The sequence below is a fragment of the Megalops cyprinoides genome, chromosome 13, assembly GCF_013368585.1.
Source record: "Megalops cyprinoides isolate fMegCyp1 chromosome 13, fMegCyp1.pri, whole genome shotgun sequence".
NCBI classification, from domain to species: domain Eukaryota; kingdom Metazoa; phylum Chordata; class Actinopteri; order Elopiformes; family Megalopidae; genus Megalops; species Megalops cyprinoides.
In genome coordinates this window covers 26,740,309-26,752,311 of record NC_050595.1, presented here as the reverse complement: position 1 = coordinate 26,752,311, position 12,003 = coordinate 26,740,309, and the positions used below count along the sequence as shown (strand labels likewise).

At 51.0% G+C, this 12,003-nt stretch overlaps 1 protein-coding gene across 2 annotated transcripts in view; it reads right to left on the bottom strand.

Annotated features, from left to right (window-relative positions):
- LOC118787855 (amyloid-beta A4 precursor protein-binding family A member 2-like) overlaps positions 1–12,003 on the bottom strand; it is a 67,880-nt gene that overhangs the window by 37,861 nt on the left and 18,016 nt on the right. For both annotated transcript variants that reach the window (XM_036543577.1, XM_036543578.1), the window contains exon 2: positions 10,134–10,187. The gene's annotated coding sequence lies outside the window, so the exon portion shown is untranslated. The remainder of the gene's footprint in view (positions 1–10,133; positions 10,188–12,003) is intronic.

Genomic DNA, 12,003 nt, shown 5'->3' with positions numbered 1-12,003 from the left:
GGGCTCCCTGCCCTCGCGGATGAGTGCGCAGGCGCCCGTTCAGACAGCCCGAGCGATTCGCCATGGCAGCACAGAGAGGTCCCTCCTGTAACGGCACCGCTGCCGCTCCCCTGCGCCCGCACCGGGCCTCCTGTCACATCTCACCGCCATCTGGAGCCGGGGCGGCGGAGCCGGGCGGCCGGCGGCACGCGGCACCTCACGCCTGGCACCACAGCTCACAAGATGGGGAGGAGAGGAGGAGGCGAGTCTAACAGAGGGAACAGGATGATGAAGACATAGGATTAAGAGATAAACAGACAGACGAAAAAGGAACAGGGCGGTGTGGGACGCGTGTCATTTCCTCTAAGTTTGGAGGAGCTTCATGGGCTCCTCGACTCCTTGGGAAAGAAATAAGAGAAACAGACAGTGGAGCTTGTTTTTCTTCTGGTCCATTTTTTTAATGGAATCTGGAATTCTTCTGTTGCTTCTTTTAATTGAGTTAGGCAAGGGGTAGAATTTTAAACGGTCAATCAGCACGGTGATGAATTGAAATTAGACGGGTGCTGAATTATATCATTAGGAATTTGTTCGGAGATGTTTGAACTGATTTAATAAAATAATGAGAACAATTTACCCCGTCTGGGTTTTAACTATGCATTAACGTCTGGCAGACGGTGGACTCATTAAAACTTTAGCGGCGGATAATTGCTTTTGCCATGAGCTGAATGCTGAGGGAGCAGTGGGACCGGCCGGGGATTGAACCTCCCGGGCATCCCCGCTGGATGACCCCCGACCCCACCTCCGTGCTGACCGGCTGTCTGGCTCCTCCCGCCCCAGGGACAGTCACCTCAGGGAGACTGTGGCCTTTCTGCGGGCCACAGGGGAGAGTGGCCTCGCGTCCGTCCGAAACACAGCACCCTGCTCTGCGCCCCCGACCCGACAACCCTGAAAAAGTCAGGAGTCCTGAGCGTGTCAGAGGCGGAAAAAAGGACACGTGACTTCATGCTTATATAACCGACCTGCCGCAGGTGTGCGGGGAGAACATCACATGCTGTTGCTTTCACTTAAGGATTCCACTCCCTTGCAAATGCATTGCGGTGCCCCCCTCTCCCACTCCCATATTAAAAACAACCGGGCTGCAGCTCGCTTTGGAATCAATATTCAACACCCTCTGCTGCATCCCTGCTGCATGTCTGATGCATGGTCTCCGAACCTCTAGAGGTGGCGTGGGCAGGAACAAAATAGACATGGAGGCGGCTATCTAAATGCTTCCTAACCCCACCAGATGTGACACGCAGAGACCTGTGCCGAGGCCCTCGCCACCCGTCGAGATTCTCACAATATCTCAAACTGAGCTCCAGCGAGTCGTGAAGAGGCAGGCTAAATCCCCCACGATTCATCTGGCCCCGGCCCCTCGCGCGCCCCTAATAGGTTTCCACCTGCCCTTTCAGCGGCGGAGGGAAAAACCGAGGCGGCCTTTCATAATTCGGCTGCGCAGTGGAACGCAGTGAGCACATTGCTCTGGGTTACACTTAAACGCTTTCCCCCGGAACTCTGTGTTACGCAGCCATAAGGCTTCTTCATTGCAGTGTAATCTGATGTGAATGGGGGGGGGAGGACAGGGGACACACTAGTGTGCAAGCAGGGGGCTATTCTGATTCAGTGAGGCCAACGTTCACCGTGGGTCAGTAATAAACTGAACATGATCAGGTGCTGGCATTAAAAATATTTCTCAATCATAATGCTAAACTGGGTATGATAAGAGGCAAAAAACACTGAAGGGGTTCATGAAAAAATAACAAACCCAGGTAAAGTCTTTAGGTGGACACATGAAGTACTCATCCAATACCCTGGTGTGGGGATCTCACTGGTTTGTGCTTGGCATTTTCAATCCCTTTCCCTTGACAATCTCTCAGACACAAACCCCAAGTTACAGGAAGAAGGATTATTTTGAAGCCTGACTAGAGTAGCAGGTGGCTGAGGGACCAGGCCGATGGTAAAACAGAGCAGCCCCAGCCACAATGCCTTACTCCACAGTACAGTCAGAATCCCCATGTCCTACAATATGCTGCAGTTTGAAATTCAATACAATGGATTTGTGTTGTTTGAGGGCCCCAACTCACACCGTTCCACCTCCTCTGCCCCCCAGTACTAAATTATTAATGCAGCCTGTTTTAAAGTATCTCTAAAATACAAAATCCAGTTGGGAAGTCAGGGATGGGTTATTAATGTTAAGCATCCAATTTCTTCCAAACAAGTGCACTTTTTGAGTTACTTTTTGCCTTTGCACCTCACCTCACTTATATACAGCCACTCTAATGACATAGGCATTTCTCATGTTATGCCATTTTTTATTATGAATAATTATTTGCTGCTAAAATTATATTAGGTATGTAGTTTTCCTAGATTTCTAGATAAAGTAAGATGTATTACTTTGAAAATACTACTTTTAAAGTTCCCTATGACACTCTGCCAGTATAGCTGGATACTAGGACAGGACTGAAATATACAGACAGGGCTGGCATCATTAGCGACATACTTTATCTGGCAAACTGGCTCTGTAGACGGTGGGTTTGGTTTTATTTCGGGTGCTACAGAGAGCCTGTGTTCATTTTTAACTTCATTTAAAAAAAATACATTTCAAGGCTCATATGAGAATGAGTGCTTCTGGCAGGGTTGGCACCATGTCAGGCAGGGCTTAGACAAGGGAAACAAGCCGAAAAGGACTGGGGACTGACTCACCGTCCCTCTGACTTCATCTTTACATGACGCACCTCCCCGCCACAGAACCGGGCGGGAGGCGCGGCAGAGAAAGCAGAGAGAGCAGGCCTGCTGGAAACGGTGGAGGCAGGCTGGAGAGACAGACAGCCCGGCAGCCATGTCCATGCAGGCCTCTCCCCAACAGGCGCGTGAGCTGTGTCTGAGCCCGCCGATGGGACTGCACAGCGATTAGCGATTAGCGATGAGGTGCAGCTGCTGCAGTGGCTGTGAGTAGGGCTGGCGCTGTCTGTGGTCCTGCAGCTCCCCTGGTCCAATGAACAACCTGGAGCACTGAACGGACCGCGGCAGGTGGGTCCCAGACACAGGGGCGGCCCTCTGTCCACTCCTTCCCCCCACCCACTACCGGTGTCACACTACCGCAGTGATACTTGTTAGTAAGCCAGGGTTTCCCTTACAGTTGTGTAAGCCAACAGTGTATAACCCACTCTCCTGTCTCACAGAGCTCTGCTGTTGCTGTTGTTTGATTACGGGAAAATATCATAGGTCACTCGCGAAAGTAGCGCTAATGTTAACAGTATTAGTAGATCTAGCTAATAGCATTAGATCTAAGAGTAATTACGTTACATTAGCTTTGCGCTACAAACACAAAACTGATCCTGGACCAGCCAAGGTCAGCTAAGCTCACAAACATGTTTGGCTACATCATGAACGTTGTAAAGCTACAAAAAAAAATATCTCTCCAAAGACAATCCTAAACAAAACAAATTATCGTTGACATAAGAATAAAGGAATTTATTTACGATCAGCAAAACAACTAATAAAAATACCTGCTCAAGATTAATCAAACAACAGCTCACAGCTGTCAAAAAATGCATGAAATCTGTAAACTTTTTAACAAATATGAAATAAAAAACATCATATCTAAGGCTGTAAAAATAGGATAGATGAATTTGCTTGGTTAACTCACTGTAAGAAAACCCCCTCAGAAACACCTTAAGGCAAACAGCCAAAAACAATACAGCTCTTTAAAAAAGAAAATGATTCTTGGAGGACTGGTAAAGGACACACTAAAGAATGGGAAGAACGTGTGGGATTCCTCTACAGCAAATAGGTAAAAGAATCATGAGTATATAGAAAAGCGTGTGGTTGACTGGATTTGCAGGTCACGATTGCATTTGGGTATTGCTGTATCGTTAGGCAGAATGCGTAGGGTTGCAATTGTTGTCCCACCTGGCCCCATCTAGCCTACAAAAACTCCCTCAGAAATACTGTAAGCGATCGGGGGCTTTCAAACCCAACAGCAGTATCTGCGGTTACCGGAGCAGCAACAGCGAGGGGCCATTTGTAAGACAACTCACTGACTCACAATCACTGACAGCATCCCCACAGAAAGGCAGGACCTGAATTATTCATTTCACACGCACACACGCACACACGCACACACGCACACACGCACGGCATTCACGGGTCCTGACATCTTACACGAAAGCTACTGATCAGCGTCTGTAGCTTTTGACGAGAGCGCTGGGCTTCACAGATACGACTGTGGAGAGTGGTAAAGGTTGAAGGTTAACCGTTTTCCATCCAGTCATTTTTTTCTTGCCTTTCTTGTAGAGTTGGAGAGGAGAGAAAAGCCACGGGGACATGAACAGGAGAGAATGTATGAAGGAGCAAGCGGGCTACTGGGCTTGTATAGTGTACAGTATGTGGGCGCATGTGTGTGCATGTGTGTATTTATTAAAAGACCCTTTGTGAATACCACAGAGTGTGTACATGTCTGTGTGAATGCATAAGAGTTTCTTTGGGAGCATCATGGTTTGTGTGTGTGTGTGTGTGTATGTGTGCATGCCATTGCCTCTGTGAGGACCACAGTCTCTGTGAGTGTATGTACAGTATGTGTGGGCATGTGAGTATGAGTGGATATTTTTATCTTTGTACAGTATGTGTGTCAGTGTGAGTATGCATGGCTGTGAACATTATGTTAGGTGTTATGTGGTATGAGTTTGTGCATATGCATGTACAGTATGTGTTTGTGTATGCAGGCTAGCGTCCCCGTGAGTGTTTCAGTGTGCGTGCATGCCTTCGAGTACATGCATGCGCACGCTACTGCATGCGTGTGTACGTGTGTATGCGTGTACATATGTGCAAATGCATGGGCTGACTGTAGCAGGCGTGAGCGTGGCTGTGCGTGTGGAGAGAGTATCGATCTGTCGCTGTGCAGGCTGCAGGCAGCGTGTGGCAGGATCCACAGGGCCCCACGGTGCTCCGTGTCGCTGTCATGCCCAAAGTGATCCCGCGGGGACGGAGCGTGACGTGCGTGAGAGGCAGAGCCGAAACAGCCACGAGAAACTGGGGGGGGGCGCCGCGTCCCCAGAGAGAGGTGTCACCGGGACGATGCCACGCTGGCCGTAGCCAAGGTGCAGTGACAGCACCCACCTGCGCCCTGTTTCTTCTCGAGATAAAGCCGTATGCGTGAGAACACCCTCCTTCTCATGTCCTCCATCTTGAGCAGAGATAACGTGTTCTTACCCAACCATCACACACAGGAGCGGAGAGTATTTCAGGGAATAACCTCAGACTGCAGCCTCCCCAAAAAACAGGAGAAGACTACCAACACTGCAGCAAATGCTATCTGACAGTGCTGGAGGTCCCAGCACAAATAATGCATGATTGAAGCTATTTTAAGATGATGGGTTAGCAAGCCGTGAGTTCTGGGCCCTGCTGTCATTCATACGGTGTAGTGGAAAAGCAAGGAAGACAGCACACTCAGGATAATTCTGATCTGAGTGTGTGTGGGACTACGAGGCTTCAGAAAACCCGAGAAGAGGTGGAGTCACCGTGTGCTGTCAGGCACTGAGCCCCTGCTTAGCAAAGCCCTGTGATTGGCTGGAAGCAGTGAGTCACTGACAGCATGTGACAGCTCATTTTGGTGTTCTCAAAGCCACAGTCTCCCTCCACTGAATAATGGACTCCGTGACTCCACTGAGATGACGCTGCAGAAGGCTCTTTAGAGAAGGGCGACAACAATGATTACATTCATTTGAGGGCTGCGGTTTCAAGCCAGCCAGATCTGTACAGTCACGATGGTGCATGAGGCTTTCGCGTGGCACAGAATTAGCCTGGACTTCAGGTGCTGTTCCACTGACTGACCCCCGGGCGCTTTCAACAGCAGGGGACTCAGACCTCCAACAGCTCACCCTGCGGCTGAGAAATGAGCGCGCCTGCTAGAAGTGGGGTCCCTGAAGATCGTGCATCCCCGCAATCTATTACAGGCGCTGCTGTCTGGGTGAGAATTTCAGCTCAGTTTTCAAGATGGAGGGTTTCTCTTTTCAATTTGGTTTCATCGCCCTCGAATGTGTCGCACGCGATGCGTCTCCGCAGGTAAACGCTATTTACCAAATTAGCTGCGGCGCACGTCCCCGCGCAGTACGGCTGTGTAATAAATCAAAGTGGGCCTGACACAACAGGGGCAGAGTGAGTAAGAGCGGCCGAATGCAAGCCGCAGATGGCCGGATGTGGTTTTTGGTTTTTCTCCGCACTTCAACACCGGGGAAAGAACAAAGGCCTCGGAAAAATGAGATGAGCTCGGAGGGAGCGTTTGTGGCCCCCGGTGGCCTGTGGTGCCACCCGGTGACGCTGACGCCCTCGCAGGACGGGAGGGAGGGGGTGACGCGGGGTGGGCCCGGGCGGACGGCAGCCGGCCTGCTGTGGCTGGAAGGTCCGGATTACGGCAGTTAGGAGGTTGTGTCCTGTCTGCCATCAGCGGTGACATCACTAAGCCCCCACTCTTCTCGTTTTCACTCCCCAAATCGCCTTTCCCTTATGAAATGTGGCCGGCAGAAATCCCTCACTGGGCTGAGGGCTCCTCAGAGCACTGCTTTTACAGGCTGTATGTGTATATTCCATTAGATGGAATGTGGCAAAACAAAGCTGGTATTTCAAACTGAGATCCTAATGAAAAATGCTTCTCCTAAAAGCATTTACTTCAAAACTTGAGCTGGACCCAGCTTGCTACAAGTTGCAAAAAAAGGTCAGAGTTTTGGGCCTTTTCAATGAAAGAGTGCTTATTACAGCATGAATTGCTATTCAGTTAAGCAGACAGCTGCATTTGCATTCCTAGACTGGAAGCAGCCTCCCTCTCACTCTTTCTCCCTCTCTCTCCCTCCCTCTCTCTCTCTCTCTCTCTCTCTTTCTCCCTCTCTCAGCCCCTCAGCAACAAGATTCCTATTAGTGTCCGCGGCGAGGAAATCAGACTGCAACTGCTTCAGCTTCCACAGGAAAAAAAATTATTTCCATGTTCTCAAATATTAAATCATCATTCTGTTTGTTCAAGCACCCCCTCAGGGACCTCATTCATTTGGTGTAACACTGGGCAAGACAGGGCTGCCTGAAAGGTTTTAAATGGGGGGCATGTGTGCATTTATGAGGGAGGACACACAAGCAAGCACCCACCCACCCCCACACATACACACACACACACACACACACACACACACACACACACACACACATACACACATACACACATGCAGAGCAGCTGAGTAATCCTTTAACTGCTTCACTGCAGGCTGCCCATCTTATCTAGGCAACAGAGAGGACGAGTAAAAAGAGATTTGCAAACCTGGTGTTGAAAGGGCATGGTTTAACAGGCGTATGAGACCGAGCGGGAAACGCGGGACTTCAAGGCTGACAGCGGAGGGGTTCTCCAGGGTGTTTTATCTTTGAGTTGTCTTTGAGGCGAGCGGAGCCGGAGCGTGTGTGAGAAAGGAACATATTCTCAACGCTTTAGCGAGCACGCGATGGCAGGTCAAAGCAATTCCTGCCGACACTCCAAAGCGATGCTGATTGCGTCGCGCGCACAGAAGATCACAACATATCCACGCGCCGGGAGACGCATCATCAGCCCGCAGCTGGCCTCTGATGATTAAGCTGGCTTTTCTTTGTTGTCCTTTGTGAGTTATTTAAGAGGAGGCATTCCATTCAATGATAATGATATACAAATAAGACATGGTATCAATGTTTGAATGACAGCATACAGTAAACAATGCCCCCCCAACATGCATACACACACACACACACACACACACACCACATACATACACAGATACCCAATGCGTGTCTGTACCCCAGCTGCATGGGAGACACACATGACATTCTCATACGCTATCAGTGACAGGCAGATGGCTGAGGACCATTCGAGGAGGGGGAGATTCTGGGCTTCCATAAATTAGCAGCGCGTGTGTTGAGTCTCCGGCCGGAGGCTATCTGGCTCTGTCACTGCCTTCTGGGGGGGAAAACATCAAACAGTCATGCGCCACTTGTTCAGCAACTGGAACCCCCCCCTCGCCCATCTCAGAAATGATAATCCTCTTTAGTGTTCAATCAACCCTAGTCTTTTTTTGCCCCAAAGAAAAAATACAGCAAATCCAGTTTATCCAGAAAGAACAAGATTTCGCTCGGAGAATCAGAACATTTAGTGAACGTCCTAGCTGAAAAAACAGACAGTGTCTGAATTCAGCAATGCCAATAAAATGTTCAAATTACAGATGTAACCATTTACACTTCAAAGGTCATGAATATCGCTCTGTGAAGACTTAATGCCACTTTCTGCGGAGTATCCTCTTATCCTGTTATCAAAGTCAAAGCTCACATTTCTATATATCCCTGCCCTCGCATCCACACACACACACACACACCCACACACACACACACACACACATACACAGATGAGAGGAAGCAGCCTGAAAGAATTAGCTCTCTAATGTGAGCAAGAGTTCAGGATATCTCCCTGTAACTCTTGGAATGATAGTGTTTATCCTGCATAAACACAACCACCAGTCAATACCCACTGCGACACCATAAAGCATTACTGTTTCAGCTGTATCGGGGAAAGTGGAAGCATTGATAACGTTTCACTTCTCATCATCTACTGTGCAAACACATCCATCTTCAATTGGCCAGTATTGATCACAATTGACAGCAACGGAGCCCTACATTCTTCACTGTTGCCGCCCCACCGGCCACGCAACGGCTTGGAGACATCAAGGCTCGCAACGCAGGCAGATGCCTCCCGTATCTGCGCTTTGACGAACAGCTGCATTCGAGTGGGTTTAGAGACTCGGCAGACAAGCTGACAACCAGCGAGCTGTCACCTCTGGGAAATGTTACATGCCAGCGAGGATCAAGGGGAAGGCGCCGGCCGGGAGGACGCAGGCTTTGACTGGCACCCGTCTCCTTCGGTGGGGCTGTGCTCCACATGGGAGGGCACGGGTAGAGCCAAGGCAGAGGGCAGCTGGTCCTAATTTCGTACATCTCTTGGCACTCATGTTTTCTGCTTCAAATGTGGGCTGGCTTGCCTCTGTGTGGGCCAGACACACCTTACTGTACCTTACTTACAGTACACTGTGTTCTTGCTCTCACCACGAACACAGTGCACTGCTCTGTGAAGTTAGCTCTGTCTCGCACTGCTCTGACTGTGTTTGTGTGTGTGTGTGTGTGTGTGTGTGTGTGTGTGTGTGTGTGTGAATGCGCGACAGCGTATGTGTGATTATGTGTGTGTGTGTGTGAGACAGCGTGTGTGTGAATGTGTGTGTGCGTGTGTGTGTGTGCATGACAGCGTGTGTGTGAATGTGTGTGTGTGTGTGTGTGTGTGTGTGTGTGTGTGTGTGTGTGTGTGTGTGCGAGAGAGAGAGAGAGAGTGAGTATGTATCTCCTGCTCATGTCAGTTCCAGACTGGCTCTGCCGGTTAGTGACAGGCCGGTGCTCCTCGTCAGAAAATGGCTCCCTTTTGCTGCCTCAGAGGACAGCCCTATATAAATATTCCAGCAAAAGCATGAATTAGTGATGGGAGGAGGGCTGCGTTCCGAGGTTCCAAGCATTTTGGGTCTCTGAGCTGTTGTTTTTACCTCTTCCTCCCCCTGCTCCTGTGCAACTAAAAAGAGCGTCACTGCCACAACCTCCTTCCTCTCACTCCATCCTCTCCCACACCCATTCTTCACACTCCTCTTCCCAGTGTGAGATTACTGATCTCTGCACAGTGCCTGCCTAGCAGCCTCCCTCCCCCCAAACCCCTCCAGACCACGGGGCACAATAACACCACACTGTACTCAGTACAGTAATCCACGCTAGAGGGCATTCTGGGTAACATCTGACATGACAGACAGGCAACATTGCACCAGACACCCCTGTGTTCCACCTGTTATCCGAAGCGAAGTACTTTAATCGCCTTAATTTCATTTGAATCAGAAAGCAATCTGGCTTTGTTTTATTTAATTATCCATCTGCTTGTCCTCGCCGCCGCAGTCATCGCCACCCTCCAGCGATCCGACAAATAACCTGAAGTGTCTGCCTTTTAGGGTACAAATTGCCTGTTGGGTAGCGGGCACCATTCAGCGCGCGCTACAAAGGAGGCCGCGGGTGGACAGATTGCTTACCAATTGCTGTAGGGTGAGCGCAGGCAGGGTCTGGTCTTTGTTTCAGGTGTACGCCTTAAACGGAAAGAGAAGAGAGAGAGAAATCAGCATGGAGCAGCACAGAGACGGCAGCCGCAGCACAGCACAGAGCAGCTCGACAGGCAGAGCAATGCCTGGATCTCTCTGCCGCTCTGCCTTCTACGGGCAGAATCCCGCTCTTGCAGAGAGACAGCTTTATTAACGCATAGCACGTTCGCCCGAGTCCTACTGTAAATCAATTTCGGAAGAAATATTCAAAAGTGTGTAGAGTGTGAGTATGGGGCGAAGCGGGGGGGAGCAAGGGGTGGATCCAACAAAAGCCTCACCCCCTGACAGCCCCATGCAGATTTTGTGAGTGATAGCTGCACTCGCAAATGGGGGTGTCACAATCCAGGGGCCAGCTGTGGGTGGGCGGGAACCTGATGCCAGTCATTCGGCAGCTGGGTGTGGAGACCCAGCTCCCAGAAAAATGAGGAGCTGTTAATTGGCTGGGCTTGGTGTTTCACAGGGGCCCTGGCTCCCTCAGAAGCTCCTCTCCCATGTCTGTCTGACAGAGAGGGGACAGGGGGCCCCCGCCAGAGACCGACAGCACAGAGAAAGTGGGAAACCGAACCGAGCGAGGATTAGGCGCGTCCATCTCTCTCCCTCTGCCTTGCTCCCTCTCTCTCTGGATGTGTCTGCCTCTCTCTTTCAATCCTCTTTCTCCCTCGCTCGCACCCACTCCCCGTCCCCCACCTCGTCCATCCCCCCCCCCCCCCCCCCCCCCCATGTCACGGAAGCAGCTTCGCGTGCCCAGATGTTTTCGGGGAGATAAACCTAATGAAGCCTCAGACCCGCAGCGGGCTGTCAGGATACCCGCCGCGTCTCTCGCACGTTTAGTTAAGGCTCCCACCTTCCCACCCACCCCGCCCCCCCCGCTTTTCTTAAAAAGAAGTTCGCGCTCCTCAGAAGATAAGTCTTCAAACACGCCCCAGACAAATTAAACCCGGTGTAATTTTAGGCCGGCGCTGTCACGTTCATTCTGTACTTCTCCTGCTCCGACAGAGAGCGATGCGAGGCCGGTGAGTCAGTGTGGCGGTGCTGTGCGTGAGCGATGGCCTCGCGTTCCTGCTGTCTGCTTTTTTTTTGGGGGGGGGGGGGGGGGCGCTTCCCTGTTCTGCAGCTGTGAGACTGAGGAGGGAGGGGGAGGGGGCAGGCTGGGGGGATGAGCGCACCCAACCGCGTGTCCACTTGTGGGAAATGCAGCAGGAATCAAGCGCGTGGGCGCCCGGGCGCTCGGTGGGCGGACTGTTTTGCGGAGGGCAGGTCAACAGTGACAACTCCAGGGGAGAAAACAAAAAGGGAAAAACGTACTGAGAGGCCGGAGCAGCTCACGCTCAAACTGCGGGGGCATGGGGAGCGCGGATTGGGGGCGCTGGAGGGTATTTTGGGACGTGACTGCAGAGAGGAGAGAGGAGGCTCGGTTGTGAAAGCTGCCGTAGGGGCCAGAACACCCTGTGTCATCTGCAGCTTAGCACAGGGTGAGCACAGCACTCTCCCGCAGCAGAGAAGAGCTGGGTCTCTCCCATAATCCCAGAATGTGCATACTCTGCATAGAAACACATATGAACAAGCATGCACAAGCGTGCACGAGTATGCCAGGGGTTCTAAGATCTGAATCCTGGAGTTTCATGTGGCTCAGTCACCAAAGCGCTGTCTCGACCACAGGCTGAACCTGGGTTCGAAACCAGCGTTAGTTGCCCATGATGATTGGGAGCCAAAATCAGAACACACAATCTTAATTCCACCAGGGATGGGTAGGACGGCCAGGGTCTTTTCGCCTCAACTCTCACAGGTACCTTGCATGTCAGTG